General features: G+C 50.2%; 1 long non-coding RNA gene across 1 annotated transcript; it reads right to left on the bottom strand.

Moving 5' to 3' along the window:
- Positions 1-11389: 11389 nt before the first annotated feature.
- Positions 11390-15161, bottom strand: LOC114107570 (uncharacterized). Its single transcript, XR_003585339.2, has 3 exons — positions 14692-15161; positions 14172-14242; positions 11390-12367 (listed from the first exon to the last, which is right to left on the bottom strand). It is a non-coding gene; the product is annotated as an uncharacterized lncRNA (long non-coding RNA).
- Between the last annotated feature and the right edge of the window lie 455 nt (positions 15162-15616).

Genomic DNA, 15616 nt, shown 5'->3' on the forward strand with positions numbered 1-15616 from the left:
GACAAAGTCTCAAATGAATTGCTTAGGGCCTCACTAAATTGCTGAGGGTGGCCTTGAATTTGCAATCCTCCTGCTGGGATGACAGGCTTGGGCCACGAAGGGCTTCAGTCTGTATTCTAACAGGTTCCCGGGGGATGCTGATCCGGCTGGTTCTGAGGACCCCACTCATTTGAGAAGCAGTTTTATGGCTTCCATTTCTTTTCACTTTGTAAACAAGAATGACCTCAGCTCTGCAACCAAAAATGGAAAATGAAAAGAATCCCCCCTGTGTCCCCGTCAGCCTGAAAGCCCAGAGGACCCCTCCTTCAGCTTCCCAGTCCCCCCAGCCTGAGAGTCACCTGCGGGGTGGGGCAGGAGTGGGGTTGGAGGTGTTGAAAGTCAGAGCCCTGAGTCCCACTGACTGACCTTGGTCCAGTCCCCCTGCCCTCTGTGCCTCAGTTTCCTCACCAGTACAATGGGCTTGTGGAAGAGGGTCAGGGTTGGATGAGGGTTAATCCAGACAGTGGCCCTCACTGTAGGGAACACAGTGGGGTGAGGGGGCTTCTTAAAACACACAGGCAGGCCCAGCCCCTAGTTCCTTTTCAAGCGAGGGGGAGGGGTGCGGTGCATTTCCAACAGGGTACCCAGGTGATGTGGGGGGTCTGGGATTTTCTTGGGAACCGTGAGCTGAGGCTCAGGAAGGCTGGCAGAGCGATGCCTGGCCCGCACATCTCTTAGCGCTTTGCGAGCATCCCTCAGGGATTCTGAGAAAAAGAAGGGAGGTTTTTTTGTTTTGTTTTGTTTTTACTGATAGTTCCACCCAGCAGCTCCCCAGAAAAAAAAAAAGGCGATGGGCAAGATGAGTGAGCCTCACCTCACGCCGGGTGTGAGCAGGACCCACTGAGCAAGAGGCTCCGCAGGTGCCTTCAAAACTACAAAAGGAGCCCTCAGGACGGGATGCAACCCAGTGGGAGAGCCCTCGCCTCACAGGTGCCAGGCCCTGGGTTGAATCCCCAGAACCGCAGGTAGATAGATAGACAGACAGACAGATAGATAAAAATGGAATTGTCACATGGTCCAGCAGCTCCACTTCTGGGTACATATGAAAAATAACGGAAAGCACAGCCGCAAAGAGATGTTTACATGCATACGTGTCCACACCAGTATTATTCATCGTGGTCAAAAGATGGAGGCCACACAAGTGTCTTTTTTGTTGGTCCTGGGGATTACACCCCAGGGGCACTGAACCACTGAGCCCCGTCCCCAGCCCTTTTTAAATTTTGAGACAGGGTCTCACTAAGTGGCTCAGGGCCTTGCTAAGTTGCTGAGGCTGGCCTTGAACTTGAGATCCTGCTGCCTCCGCCTCCAAGTTGCTCTGATGACAGGCATTCGCCACCCTGCGGGCTGGAACAAGTGTCTTTTGATGGATGAATGCTTAACACCATGTGCTCCATCCCTACCATGAAATATCATTCAGCCTTGAAAAGGAAAGAGATTCTCACCTGTTGTGCAGAGATAAACCCAGAGGAGTTGTGCTCTGTGAAATCAACCAGTTGCAAGAGGACAAATAGGGTCTGATTCCATTTGGATGAGTCACTAGTACTCGGTGTGAGAACTCTGCCTCAGATTCACAGACAGAGGAGAGTGGTGGGGGCCTGGGGGGAAGGAGTGGGAGTCAGCATGCAGTAGGGACAGAGTTTCAGTTGGGGAAGATGAAAGCTATGGAGGTGGGTGGTGGCCACGGTTGCATTGAAACAATGGCTAAATGGTGGATTTCATGTTACACATACTTTACTACAAATTTCATAAAAAGTAAAAGAAATTAGCCCAATGCTGGGATCTACACTAAGCTATCAGTGAGTTTCCCAAATAGGTGCTGACACTCGTCACCCTAACTTTCCAAAAGGAAAACTCAGGCACAGAGAGATTGAGTGACTTATCTAGGGCCACACAGGATTTGAACCCAGGACTGACGACACAGCCTACTAAAAGTATAATGACAAACTGGACCATGGGGGCTCCCAAAACTCAGGCTGGCTGTATAGATTCAGAAAGAAGTAGGAACCTATAGAGGTTAAGGAAATATATTCAAAAACAAAAATCTTCTAATCCAGGAAATCTCACCATGAAAGGAAGACGGGGGGGGGGGGGGGGGACTATTTTGTTATTGAATAAGCATCAGACGAGAATGTGGAGCACATCAGAGCCAGCCACGGAGAGGTTTCAAAGACAGGAAACTCTCCCACACCTGCCACAGCCAAGCCAGCAGCCCTTTGCATTCATGCTGAGATAAACAGGCACCAGCCCTCAGTGAGAGGGCTTGACAGCACCATTTGTCACACAAAGTCCACCCAGATCAGCCTGGCCAGGGACGGACCGTGTTAGCTAACTGGCTTTATCCAGAGGAAAACAAATTTTTCATTATGACAGGAGGTAGTTTTGCAATTTGAACAAGGCAGCCACTGAAATCAGCTCTTGCCCTCCCTCAGAAACCAGGACACACAGGGAACTTGGGCTCTGACTATACATTTTATTTGTCCTTACACAGACAGAGTCCCCAACAGAAAGCCAAAGTGGGAAGAGAGTAAGTATAGGAGCAGGGAGGGGGACTGTGGGTGGTTGGCTTCGTTTGTCGTATTTGGGGGCAGCAAGGACTTCACAGGGTTGGTTCTGGCAGGAGGAAGGGGAGGAAGGAGCTTGGCCCTGGTGCGTCTGAATGCGACAGGCTCTCCTCTTGCAAAGCCAGTGAGCAGATCCCGAAGCTAAAAGAGCAGAGAAGGATTTTTGCCGACTGATAGTAAGGAGAGCTCTGGAATCCACCGCAGGCAGCTCTCCCAGAACAAAGGAAGGACTGGATTTTACTGGGGGACCTGTCCACATTTATACAGGCAAGCGCATGCAGGGGTAGGCACATTTCTGAGCAGGCTCAGTTCCAGGTTGTAAAGAACCTGGTCAAAACAGAGAGATGGTGGACAGGAACGCTTCTGAGCATGCTCAGTTCAATACTGGAAGGAGCTAGCTTTACCCTAGGTGGCCTAGAGTGACTGGGTGACCACGGCAGGTCCCTCTTAAGTTTCTCCAAGTGCTTTTAGCTGAAGCAAACAGAGGGGACAGTTTTGCGGATGCTTTAGTGTAGGAGCATGCCTCTGATGGTGCCTATGGGAGCTTGAAGCTAGATTCTAGCCTGCTTACAATACAGCTTCCCATTCTTCCATTGGTGCTTTTAGGCTCCTGTCCTCAGAATAAAATCCCAACACTCTGCATGACCTACGACCTCTGCATTCCACTCTGCTGCCTTTTACCCCTTCTCTAGCCTCCCCGACCTTTGCTGTTTCTGATTCTTTTCAAGCTGGTTTATGCCATGGGGCCTTTGCCCTTGCTTTTATTCTAGCTGGGTGTTCTCTCTGCAGCTCTCCCCAGAGCTGTCTCTTTTTTGGCATTCCAGGTACGACCAGCCCCCTCTCAGAAAAAAATAATACAGGAAATGCCCTGTTTTAGAATCTTTGGAGTATTTAAATACCTGAAATGACCTTGTTTAAGTAATTATTACATGTCCCCCCATTATGCTGTATGTTCCATGAGGGTGGAGAGATGCAAGGTATTGAATGGAAACCCATCTGGTGCCAGACAGCACAGGTTCAAATCCTAACTCAGCTGAATGACTTAGGGCCTCTCTGACCCCCTATTCCTTCTCTGTGAGATAGGGGAAATAGAAGGATTTCTATAAAAAATAAAATAAAATAAAAACAACTCCTAGAATAAGCAAGCAGCCCAGAATAGGGTTATAGGATTGCTGTTTCCACTGTGGTGATAATAATAGTAATAACAAGAATAGTACTATAATTCTTGGTTTCCAGCATAGAATTTGGCCTGGGTTAGATACTCAGTAGACACTTATTAGATGGACGGGCAGCGGGATTCCGTTTCCAGCAGAGAAGTCCAGAGCCCTCTCCCAGTTTGTGTCAATCCCAGGGAGCCTGGCTGCGGAAGACAACTGTCTGCTGCGTCCGCAGCTTCCAAGTCCGCAGACTTCAGAGCTCAAACGTCAGAGGAAGCAGAGAGAAGTGAGGCTCCCCAGCGCCCCGTCTCTGTGAGGAGCTGGAATCCTGACAGCCCTGTTGGCACTTGCCCCAGGTGACTCAGCTCTGCGCAGCGCCCCGGGGGGGAGCGCAGCTCTGGGCTCCGAGCCAGAACACGGCCATCTCCAAACCTGCTGTATGTTTGCTCTCACTCACAGTCTTGCTCCCCTTGAGTTGGGGGGCGAGGGTTTCCCACGCAGTGCAAAGCCCCCTCCCCACCAGCCCGCAGTCCCAAAGCTCTGGCTCTGCGGTGGCGCCTCCCAGGGCGGAAGGGATCTGCCGGCTGAAGGCACCACGCGCCACGTGACCGACCCCTGCTGGGTCAGGATTGGCAGGTGTCCTAGCGGCTCAGCCCCAGCGGGGCCAGCTGTCCGTCCGTCCGTGCAGCCTCCAGCGCCAGGACCTTGGCCGCCCTCCTCCCGCTCCCCGCTCCCGGGGCAGCCGATGACGACGTGAGAAGTGACCGATGGAAAGACCGAGGGGAGAGGGAAGGGGGCAGAGAGGGAGGACGGAGTCTGGGAGAATAAAAGCCCTGACCCATGCCAAGAAGAGGTTTAATGGGAAGGAAAGAAAAAGGGGACCAGGAAGAGGAGAGAGAGATTCAGAAAAGGACAGAAAAGGACTTAGAAGGACGGAGAAAGGAGAGGAAAAGTGAACAGGGACAGGGAGAGACACAGTGAGGTGGCTGTTGTCCTGGATCTTTATCCCACTTTATGCTTTTTACAAAACAGACCCAAAATGGATGCTCACTGACCAGCGGCCCAAGTTACCAGGGGTTGCCCAGCCTGGCTGCCCTCTCAAGACCTGGCACCATCGGGCTGGGGACGGTCAGTGCAGAGGGCTCACTGTGTGCAGGAGGCCTGGGCTCCAAACCGGCCCCCCCACACACTACACCAGGACTGAGGACCCTTCACTGTAGTCTGAAGTTCCCAACCCCAGGGGCCACGCAGGCCCACCGACGGGTGGCTTTTGTGGCGGGTTTTAGAAGTACGGGCATCCTTTGTGGGATTTAAAAATCCCATTGTTCATGAATATCCAGGTTTCCAGCTTCTAATAAGGACCTAGAAGCTCTGGCCGCCCTTGGCCCACACTCCAGCAGAGGCCAAGCAGCAACTGCTGGTCCTGCAGCTGGACCCTCCTGTCGGCCCCAGTCTCCACTGCGCCCTGCTGCCTGGAGGCGGTCAGAGCACCCACCGCCCCTGTCCTCACACACAGGGGAAAGTCAAATGTTCCAATATTCTCCACGTCAGATGGAGAGACGAGAAAGAGGCTTCTGTCATCTCTAGAGCACAGAAGAAGCACAGTGTGTCCTCGGCTCTGCACATTCAACCGCATGCAGAAAAAAATAGCCTGAAAATATTTATTTTAACATAACACAAATAACAAAACAGCTATTTACCTGATGTCTAGACTGTATCAGGTTTTCCAAGTCACCTAGAGGGGAGCTAAAGTACACGTAAGGCCATGGGTAGCCTCTGCAAATCCTGTGCCTCCCCCCAGGTATTGGGGATTGAGCCCACTGAATTACACCCCCAGCTACTTTTGACATTGGTATTATGATTTAATAATTAAACCATAATACTAATTAACTATATGATAATAGTACTAAAAATAATATTAATAAATAATAATAACAGAATATAAAAAAATGTACTAATAAGATAATAATAAAAGTATTGTTTTAAAAAGATCGTTATTATTTTCTTAGTTGCCCAGGCTGGCCTCAAATTTGCCATCCTCCTGCCCCCACCTCCCAAGTAGCTGGGATTAGTGGCACGTGCCACCGCGTCTGGCTGAACGATGGCCATTTTGCATAAGGAACTTGAACACCCAGGGGTTCTGGTGTTGGCCGTGGTACTGGGGCCACGGCCCCTCGGGTTCCGAGGGACGGTTGTGTGTGTTTGTGCAATCAAGATTCTGCTTCTGCATCTGTTCTGTGAAGAACGCGTGTCTTCCTCGCAGCCTGTTCACACGTGGGCATCGTGGGCATCGCCGCAGGTCAGAGGGCCAAGCATGGCAGTTACGAGAAGGATCCCAAACCGTGCTACTCAAGAGACACGCGCCTCCCGCGGGCTGCTCACATTTAAATTAGTAAGAATGAAATAAAATTCAGTTCCCCAGCCACAGTGACCCTAGGCACCAATACAGCAGCTGTTTTTGTCACATTCCAAAGCTCAGCAGATGGGGGGCTGATGGCTACTGTGTTGAATGGCACGAAACGTGTCCTTAGCAGCAGAAATGTGCAGTTATCCTCTGGGCACTGGGCACTGGGTACTGGGTACTGGGGCTCTACAGAGAGACCTCCAGGCTGATGAGCCTGCCCTGCCACTCGACAGCTGCATGACCTTGGTCAGTTGTTCTACGTCTCCTCACTTCAGCTGCAAAATGGGTTTGTCAACAGTACTGACTGACAGTGACCGATAACTGCCAGGAGCCCATGACTTGGCATGTGTCCTGCGTGTCAAACAGGGGCGGGCACGTGAGGAATGCTTATTGACATGATAGTTAGCCCTCAATGTTATCCTGGATTATTAAGGCCATTATGTATTAATATAGTATCATCAACAATACCATATAGCATTAACGTCCAGCATTATAATGACTTTATTGTTTACATTGCATTATTAATGCAATCCTATTGATATGATTATGTTATTAACATAATAGCATTAACATCTACCATTAACATTGTGATTTATTTTACTATAATACCTAGTCCCCCTTCATCTGAAGGGATATTTTCTAAGACCTCAGTGAAGGCCTGAAACCACAGATACTATGGAACCTACAATACTATGTTTTCCTATATGCTCTGCAGCATTGCTGTATAATAGTAGAGTTAATCTGTCCTTCCAGGTTTTATGTCCTGGTGCCCCCTTTTAATTACCATTCTTGCACTTTGGGCTCATAATTAAATAAAATAAGGTTATTTAAACACACACACACTGCAATACCATGAAAGTCCATCCATAGGATGGCTACTGAGAGACTAACGTGTGGGTAGCATATACAACAAGGATACGCTGGAGAAAGAGATGATTCACATCCTGGGCAGGATGGAGTGGCACAGTGTGAGATTTTATCATGCTTCTCAGAAGAACGCTCAATTTTAAACTTTTGAATTATTTACTTCTGGGGGTTTTCACTTGGCGTTTTATGGTTACAATCAACCATGGGTAACCAAAGCTGTGGAAAGTGAAACTACAAATAAGGGGAACTTTGTAATTATTGTTATCAGCCTACCTCCCTGGGTCAGAGGAGCTTCCCTTCCCCTCGATCTTCATTCAGTATCTGTAAGATGCACGTCATCCATTCATACTACATGGAGGGAACTGAACCTCAGAGTTTTGTCACTTGTTAAAGGCTAATATCATTCAAGAAGTGAAACTGGAACATGGTCCAAGCTCTCTGGAGGTAGAAGCACAAGCAAAGGCCCCGGGACAGACCTCATGGGGTGTGTCTGGCCTGTGATACACTGGCCAGATTTGCTGGAATGCAGGATATGTGGAGGGGAGAGATGTTGTAAAAACCACCTGAGGATTTGAGTAGTTTGAATTTGGTCCTTTATTTAAGGATCAGTGGAGTAATCCTGGAGAGCTTGTGACACCCTACTTGGGAGGCAGGAAGGAGGATCATCAGTTGGAAGCCATCCTGAGCAACTTAGCGAGACCCCATCTCAAAATAAAATAAAAAGGGCTCAGTGGTACATCTCAGTGATAGAGTGCCCTGCGTTCAAGCCCCATTATCAGAGGGGGAAGGGGTATGTGCTCTGCAATAGCTTGTCCCTTAGCTCATATAGTAAAAATAACAGCCCTCATCTATGGAGTACAAATGATTTGCTGAGACCTGTGCCTGTGGCTCTTCTCATGGGGTCCCCACAAGAAATTTTTGAGATTTTGTTAATGTTGTTCCCATTTCACAGATGAAGAAATGGAGCCTCCAAGAAGCCCACACGGCTAGCTCGTTAATGGTAGAATCAGGAATTGCATTTTGATGCCAGGGAACTGTTTAGTCTGCTAACCCAGGAAGACACTTTTAGGGGAAAATCTTATGTTGGTGGCAAATTCTGGTATTGGCCACAGCAGTTTTCTCTAGAAACATTTGCCAAACAAGGATGTTGTGTGAGTCCGTTTTCCATCACTATAACAAATACCTGCAATGACCAATTTATAAAGAGGAAAGGTTTGTTTAGTCTCACCTTTTTAGAGGTTTCAGTCTAGGACCAGTTGGACTGTTGCTTAGGGCCAGAGGTGGTACATCATGGCAGGAGCATGTGGCCAAGCAGCCACTCACCTAAGACTGAGAAAAAAAAAGAGAGAGAGAGAGAGAGAGAGAGAGAGAGAGACTTTATGCCTCCAATGACTCACAGACCTCCTGATAGATCCCAGCTCTGAAAGGCCTGGTCACCTCCTGATAGCTCCATCCTAGAGACCAAGCCTGCAGGGATTCTTAAACAGACATGGAGGTGTTTTGGGTTTCTGAAACTTCCAAATATATGTGACACCACAAAGACCAATTACAGCCAGGAGCGGAGTGGTCTCTTCCTCCCCTGCCTCCCAAACCTCTCACTTAGAGACATTCTTGGAGGTTGCTTAGGAGTTCACTCAGGTATGTGTGGAAGTACTTAGATCCTGGCTGTCTCATAGTTAACAAGGGTTACCATTGCTGGTGATGACAATCGTACTGTGATTATTAAGATTTCTGTCCTCAGAGAAGTAATGAGGCCAACCCTGACTTCAGAAGAGTGAGGAAGGAGACAATAGTAAAGAATATCTTGTGTTATAAAGAAGGTGGGATATAAAGCCTTTGAAGGGAGCATGGACCCGAGTTCCTAAGATACCCTGTGAAGTGCTGGGCATGGTGGCCCGAAACTGTAACTCTAGGGACTCAGGAGGCTGAGGCAGGAGGATCGCAAGTTAGAGGCCAGACTCAACAACTCAGCAAGACCCTTTCTCAAAATAAAAATAAATAAATAAGAAGGGCTGGGGGTGTAGGTCCGTGGTGAAGCACCCATGGGTTTAATCACTGATACAAAAAAAAAAAAAAAATCTGTGGTGGTTAAGAAAGTAGAATCAACTTCTCACGGTGGGAAAAAAAAGTACAGGGCAAAGGGTTTTGTGTAAAGAGAAGATGATGAAAAGAACCTTAAGGTCTGAAGCATGTGCCATCTTGTGCGTTTGTTTGCAATTTTTAAGGAAAGGGGAAGTAGAGTTTTTCTGGTTCTTGTGAAGCCTCCAAGATCTCCCCCCACAGAGGTCCCGCGACCTTTCGTTCACTCAGAGAATGTCTGTTAATCACGATGTGGTCAGGAGGGGCCCGGAGGCCAGCGTAAGGATCCCTCCGGCCACAGTGGTTAATGATCGTCGGAAGCCTGATAATTAATGGTCATATTTAGACAAGATTCATGGCAACGGTTCATCCGGGGCCCGCTAGGTGTTTGCTCTGTGACCTCACAAGGCTCTGAGTCTTACATGCATAATCCCTCTTAATCCTCCCAACATCCCTGTGAGATCAGCGTTTCTATTTGTGTGTGTTCCCGTTTATGTCTGTTTGTTGAGGAAACCAAGGAGGCCAGAAGCATTAAGCAACTTGCCCAGGGAAACATAGCCAGTAGGTGACTGGCGGGGGCTTGGGGCGGGGCTTGTGGGGACAGGCTGTGGCCATCGAACCCAGGGTGCTCTAACACGGCGCCACACCTCGACAGGCCCTTTCTAAATTTTATTTTGAGAAGGGGTCTCGTCAAGTCACCCGGGCTGGCCTCGCACTTGCCAACCTCCAGCCTCAGCCTCTCAAGTCCCTGGGACGGGACAACTGGTGTGTGCCACCATGCCTGGCTGATGGCTGAAGGCTGATGGCTGATGGCTGATGGGAGGTTTCCGTGGAAGGAGAGAGGAGTGGAGCTAACACCTGGAGGCAGGGTGGATCTGGGGAGAGGGGGAGAGAGAAGAAGATGCACCTACTAGGACAAAAGGGGAAGTGCCTGATGCAGGTTCTGGGTGGGCTGGGGCAGTCCTTGGAGAGTGCAGATATTTAGGGGAAGGGTGTTCCAGGCAGTGGGAACAGCAAGAGAGACCAGAGTGGGGGGAGACAGAGCGAGGGAGGGAGAGAAGGACTTGGGGAGGCCCGGGAGGCCGGGAAGGAGGCCACGGCCCCGGTAGGTCCCAGTGAAGAATTGACCTTTTACTCTGTGCTGAATGCGGGAGGCAGAGTAGGATCTGAAGCTCTGGTCCATTGTGCTCTGATTCTTATTTTTCTCAACCTCTTTCTGACTTCTGCCGGGAGAACAGACTTCTGGGGGGACAGAGGGAGAAGCAGAGACCAGGAGGGGGCCACTGCGAAAAGGTGACCCTGGTGGACAGTGATGGTGACCCAAGAAGGGAGGTGGTGAGAAGTAGGCCACGGCCCCCAGGTCCCAGGGACCTCGCAGGACTTGCTGATGGTGGGCCCTTGAGCATCAAGCCCCAGGGACGCAGGGGGCTCCGGTGGTTGAGCAGGAAAGTCCAGGGAGCCCCAGGGAGATCTCTGAGTTTCTTTGGGCATCATCAGCAGCCACAGCATCCTGAGGTGGGGTGAGATGTGGTGAAGAGCATGGACCTAAATTACAGATGCTGCAAAGATGAATTTGTTCCTCGGGAGTTTAGTGGTGCCCGGGGACCATGCCTGGCAGGGGACACCATGAAGGTCAAAGCCGGGTGTGGTGGCTCATGCCTGTCATCCCAGCAGCTCAGGAGGCTAAGATAGGAGGATCACAAGTTCAAAGGCAGCCTCAGCAATGGTGAGGCCCTAAGCAACTCATCGAGACCCTGTCTCTAAATAAAATACATAATAGGGCTGGGGATGGGGCTCAGTGGGGATTGGCTCAGTGGTTGAGTGACCCTGAGTTCAGTCCCAGGTACCAAACAACAATAAAAAAACGGGAGGTCGAGGCAGGGGCGGGGGGCTTTTCAAGGCAAAGTGGGGAGGACCACAGAAGTTGTTTTGGGCCCATGATCCCAGTGAAGGGGGAGGTCCAAGGTCACACAGGCAGTGGTTGGGTGGGCACCCTAGTGACGCTCTTGAATTCAACGCCCGACCCAACAGAAACGGTGTGAGGTGACGTCGTTTATTACTTTAAGCAAAACAACCTCCAGTATCTACAAAACCACTCTGCCGGGTTCTAAATGGGTCCTCGGAAGTCCTGGGGCTGGGCCCAGATTCAAGGAGAGGGGAAAAATAGATCCACTCCTTGGTGCAAGGAAGGGTCGTGACCTTGCTGAGCCCAGATCACCTACCCACGGTCACCCTTCATAAAACCAGCAAAAGCTCCCCACGTCACCCCGCACGCTGCCGGCCGTCCCCAGAGCCTTCCTTGCAGCTGGCCTCTCTGATTCTTAGAACACAAGGGTCCTGGATTTGGTTGTTGGTTTCTTTGATTCTGTAACAGATGGCGGGGGACAAGGGGGACTGGGGTAGATTGGATCGTGTCAGCGGGGAGTCTGGTTTGGGTGGTGTATTCTTGGGTCAAGGCCTGGCGGTGTGTTTCTGCTCGGGTGACCCGTGCTTGGTGCGTCCATCCCGTTTGGGTTGGGTTCTGGGGAGCGCCGCGGGGGAGGCCCTGTGAGTGGCCGCCTCTCGGGGGACCTGAGTGTGACAGCCTGGCCGGGGGTCAGCTGGCTTCACTGACAGAGGAGCGGGCCCTTCCATCTTCTCCCCAAGGGGCTGGCCCCTCGCGTCCCCCAGAAATGGCCAGACGTGAGTCCCGTCACCAGAACTGGCCGAGAGCCCTGCAGTACCAGCAGGCGTTCCCAGCAGCTGGGAGGTGACCTGGCTTTTGTCCCTAGAGCTACACTCAGAGAGAGAACGAGTTTCGTTTACTTGAAACCCAACCATCCAGAACACAATCGTGTTTTGTTCCACGCCTTACTTTTTTTTTTTCCTTTCTTTCTTTCTTTCACTTGATGCTCACAAATATTTCCCTCTTGCTCTTGTGACGGGGCTGCACATGAGGAAGCCAGGAATCCACCCCGGATGGGAATCTGCTCAGGACACACAGGCAGGTCCTAACACGTCGCTGACTCTCACCCAGAGCAGACGGCTCAGGTGCGGGTGCCCTTCTGGGCTGTGTTTGTGCATCTGGTCCTCAGCTACCTGTGCACAAACTCCCCTCTCTGATCCGTGAGGGATAGAAGGGGCCATGACACCACAGTGTAGCCAGGTGGCGAAGGGGACTGGCTCTGGAGCCCTGTCTTCTGGATTCCAATCTCAGCTCCACTTAGGAGCTGTGTTCCACTGTGAATTTACTCGGCCTCTCTGTGCCTCAGTTTCCTCCTCTGTAAAATGAAGGAAAACATGGTATAGCACCATCCGGTGGAAATGTCACGGGAGCCACAGGTCTAATTGCAATTTTTCTAATAGCTACATTTTAAGAAAAGATTAAAAAGAAACAGGGGAAGCTGGGTAGCACGGGACACACCTGAACCCTAGCCACTTGGGCAGCTGAGTCAGGAAGATCACGAGTTTGAGGCCAGGCTGGGCAAATTAACAAGATCTTGGCCCAAAAAAATTTTTTAAAAAATTAATTAATTAATTAATTAATTAAAAGGAGTGGGGATGCAGCTCAGTGGTAGGGTGCCCCTGGGTTTAATCCCCAATACCATAAATAAATAAATAAACAGGTGAAATTATTATTATTATTATTTGGCACTAGGGATTGGACCACATCCCCAGCCCTTTTTTATATTTTATTTAGAGACAGGGTCTCGCTGAGTTGCTTAGGGCCTTGCTAAGTTGCTGAGGCCGGCTTTGAACTCATGATCCTCCTGCCTCAGCCTCCCGAGCCACTGGGATTACAGGTGTGCACCATTGTGCCCAGCCCAAGTGAAACTAATTTTAATCATATATTTTATTTAAATATATCTAAAATATTGTCACTTCAGCTTGTCATCAAAATAAAAAAGTTGTTGGTGAGACCCTTTATATACATTCTTTTTTCCATATTAAGAGTTCAAACTGAGGTGTGTACTTTACACCTCGTGATACATTGCTTCTTGAATTTTACTTGTAAATTTCACTTGTAAATATTTGATCTTAATTTGAAAGAGTAGCTTTCACACTCAAGCTGTCCCAAATGAACTTAAAAGTTCTCTAATAATGGACTGAGTATTGTTGTTTTTGTTTTGTTTTGTTTTTGATTTAAGTTGATTAAATTAATTTAGAGTTCAGTCACTCCGGCTACCCCAGCCCATATTTCAGTGCTCCGCGGCCCCATGGGCTGATGGCTGGCACCACTCTAGGCCTGGCTTCGTGGAGCCGTTTTTAGTACTAAGTGACCCTGAAAGTACTTTGCATCCTGTCTGCTGAATGGTGGACAGGACAGCCATGTGTGTCCCACAGCAAATATCTGCAACCATATTCACCTATTCCTTTATGTATTTAAAATGACACATAAAGTTGAATATATTTATGTTGTACATCATGGTATTTTGGAAATACGTGTGCTCTGTGGACTGGCTGATGAACACATGCATTATCTCACATACTTGTATTTTTTTATAGTAAAAACACTTAAAATCTACTCTCAGAGCAATTTTCAAGTAGGCCGTGTGTTTTTGGTAATGACAGTCACCATGATGGGCAGTAGATCTCCTGAGCTTTGTCCTCTGGTATTATCTGAAGTTTCGTACCCTTGGACCAACGTCTCCCCATCAGCAACTAATACTGACTGACCGTCCACGTTCTGCCCAAGCAATGTGTGGGGGTGGGGCTCAGTCAGGGAGTCCGTGGGACCCGGCTTTGCCACATGGAGTGGAGATGTCATGATGGGTGTGGGGATCAAACCGTCAGAGGTCTCTGTGTGTGGCCATCACCTACTGACCTTTCAGCCAAGAGGGGACTGTGTGAGGAGGAGGTCCCCTGGGTTGTAATGGAGCTGGACAATTGCTGTCCCTTGGTGTGGGTGCTGTAGCCTTTCTCTGTCACAGGCTCCAATGTTACTTGCGCTAACGTTGCCTACAGTGTCAGAGCTGCACGGGGCGGCCTGGAGCCACAGGCTGGAGCACAGGTGTGTGGCAGCAGCCACACCATCAAGCCGTGTGTGCGAACACTCGACGATGTTCACACAAATACCAGACTCACCTGATGACACACTTCTAGAACAGGTCCCCACTGTGGAGCCATGCACAAGTGCACAGAAGCGGCAAGGAGACCTACGGTAAAGACAGAATCCACCAAGGAGATCCAGGGGGCGGGATCAGGAAGGGGACCCGTGGCACCCGGCACTTGCAGGCCGAATCCCCAAGGTACCCAGGTAGAGAGACGACCAGACCCAGCACGCGGCTCTAGCCTTGTACCCTGCAGACAGTCAGGGGCCAGGGCTTCCTCATGGGCGTGGCCTGCACAGAGCTGTGCAGGGGGCAGGCAGGACTGTGTCCGAGACCCTGGGCTCCACCAGTGTCGGAGCCCGGGGAAGCTGGCCCGGGGCTGGAGCACAGCTTCCGTCTGCACCGTAATCTGGTGAGCTTGGGCAAGTTCTTGTTCAGCCCCCCGCAGCCTCAGTCTCCCCGCCCGGAAGACAAGGGAAGTGAGATGGGGTCAATTGGAAGTAAAAAGTAAGCACCTGGTGGGTGGGGGCTTCTGGAAGGTTCTGGGCACTCACCCTGGCAGGAAGAGCTCCAGTCCCCTCGTCAACACCTGCAGAACTCCTGCTGTCTTCTGATCCACCCCAGGGCTCAGGCTTGCTCCCCGTCTTTGGCCCCACAGGCAGGGACTGCAGCGCTCCAGAGAGAAAGAGCTCAGGCCCAAGGGCCTCCCTGGCCGTATGAATCCCCACGTCCCTCAAACTCTTCCATGAAGTGACCATGCCTTCCCCCAATCCCTCCAGGGAAGTCCCCTCCTCCCTTGGTTCCCACACTGACCTGTCTTTCCTCCACCCCGTCTGGTCCTCCTCCAGCTTCTCCAGGACTGTTCCATGGAGATTTTCGAAGAGAAACTTTTCTTAAGAAACACAGTTGACTTTGGTCCCAGGGTCATCCCACCCACCGAGACAGAAACCAAAACGCAGAAATATTTCAGGGCTGGAGGTACAACACCAGAACTGATTTGAACTCCAACTCTGCCACTCACAAGCTGGGCAGCCCTAGGAGGAACTGGTTGACCTCTCTGAGACTCAGTTTTCTTCTTTCTGAAGGAACAACTGCAGCTCATTCTTCATGGGCTTGTTAGGAAAGTTGAACCGGCTGCTTCTGATAGAATATTTAACAGCTCACAGAGCAGCGTCAGGGCTTAAGAAATATCCGTGATGGTTATCACTCTACACCATGAGCATCCAGTTTCCTGGTGGCCTGTGCGTATTTACCAACATTTTCCTTCTCTCCTTTCCTTCCTCCTCAATCATATATAGGATCAAAATAGGTGAGATTCTAAACTTGGAGGCCAAGTTTGGAGCAGCCTTCACCTCTCAGGGAAGCCTGGGTTTCCGCCTTCCTGGTATTACCTATGGTTCCCCTCCCACCCCTATCCCCACCCCAACAGAGACACCACCTTTCTCTGGCCTTTATCACCACATTGTTATTTTTAACTGA

Source organism: Marmota flaviventris, chromosome 1, assembly GCF_047511675.1.
Source record: "Marmota flaviventris isolate mMarFla1 chromosome 1, mMarFla1.hap1, whole genome shotgun sequence".
In the NCBI taxonomy this organism is placed as follows: domain Eukaryota; kingdom Metazoa; phylum Chordata; class Mammalia; order Rodentia; family Sciuridae; genus Marmota; species Marmota flaviventris.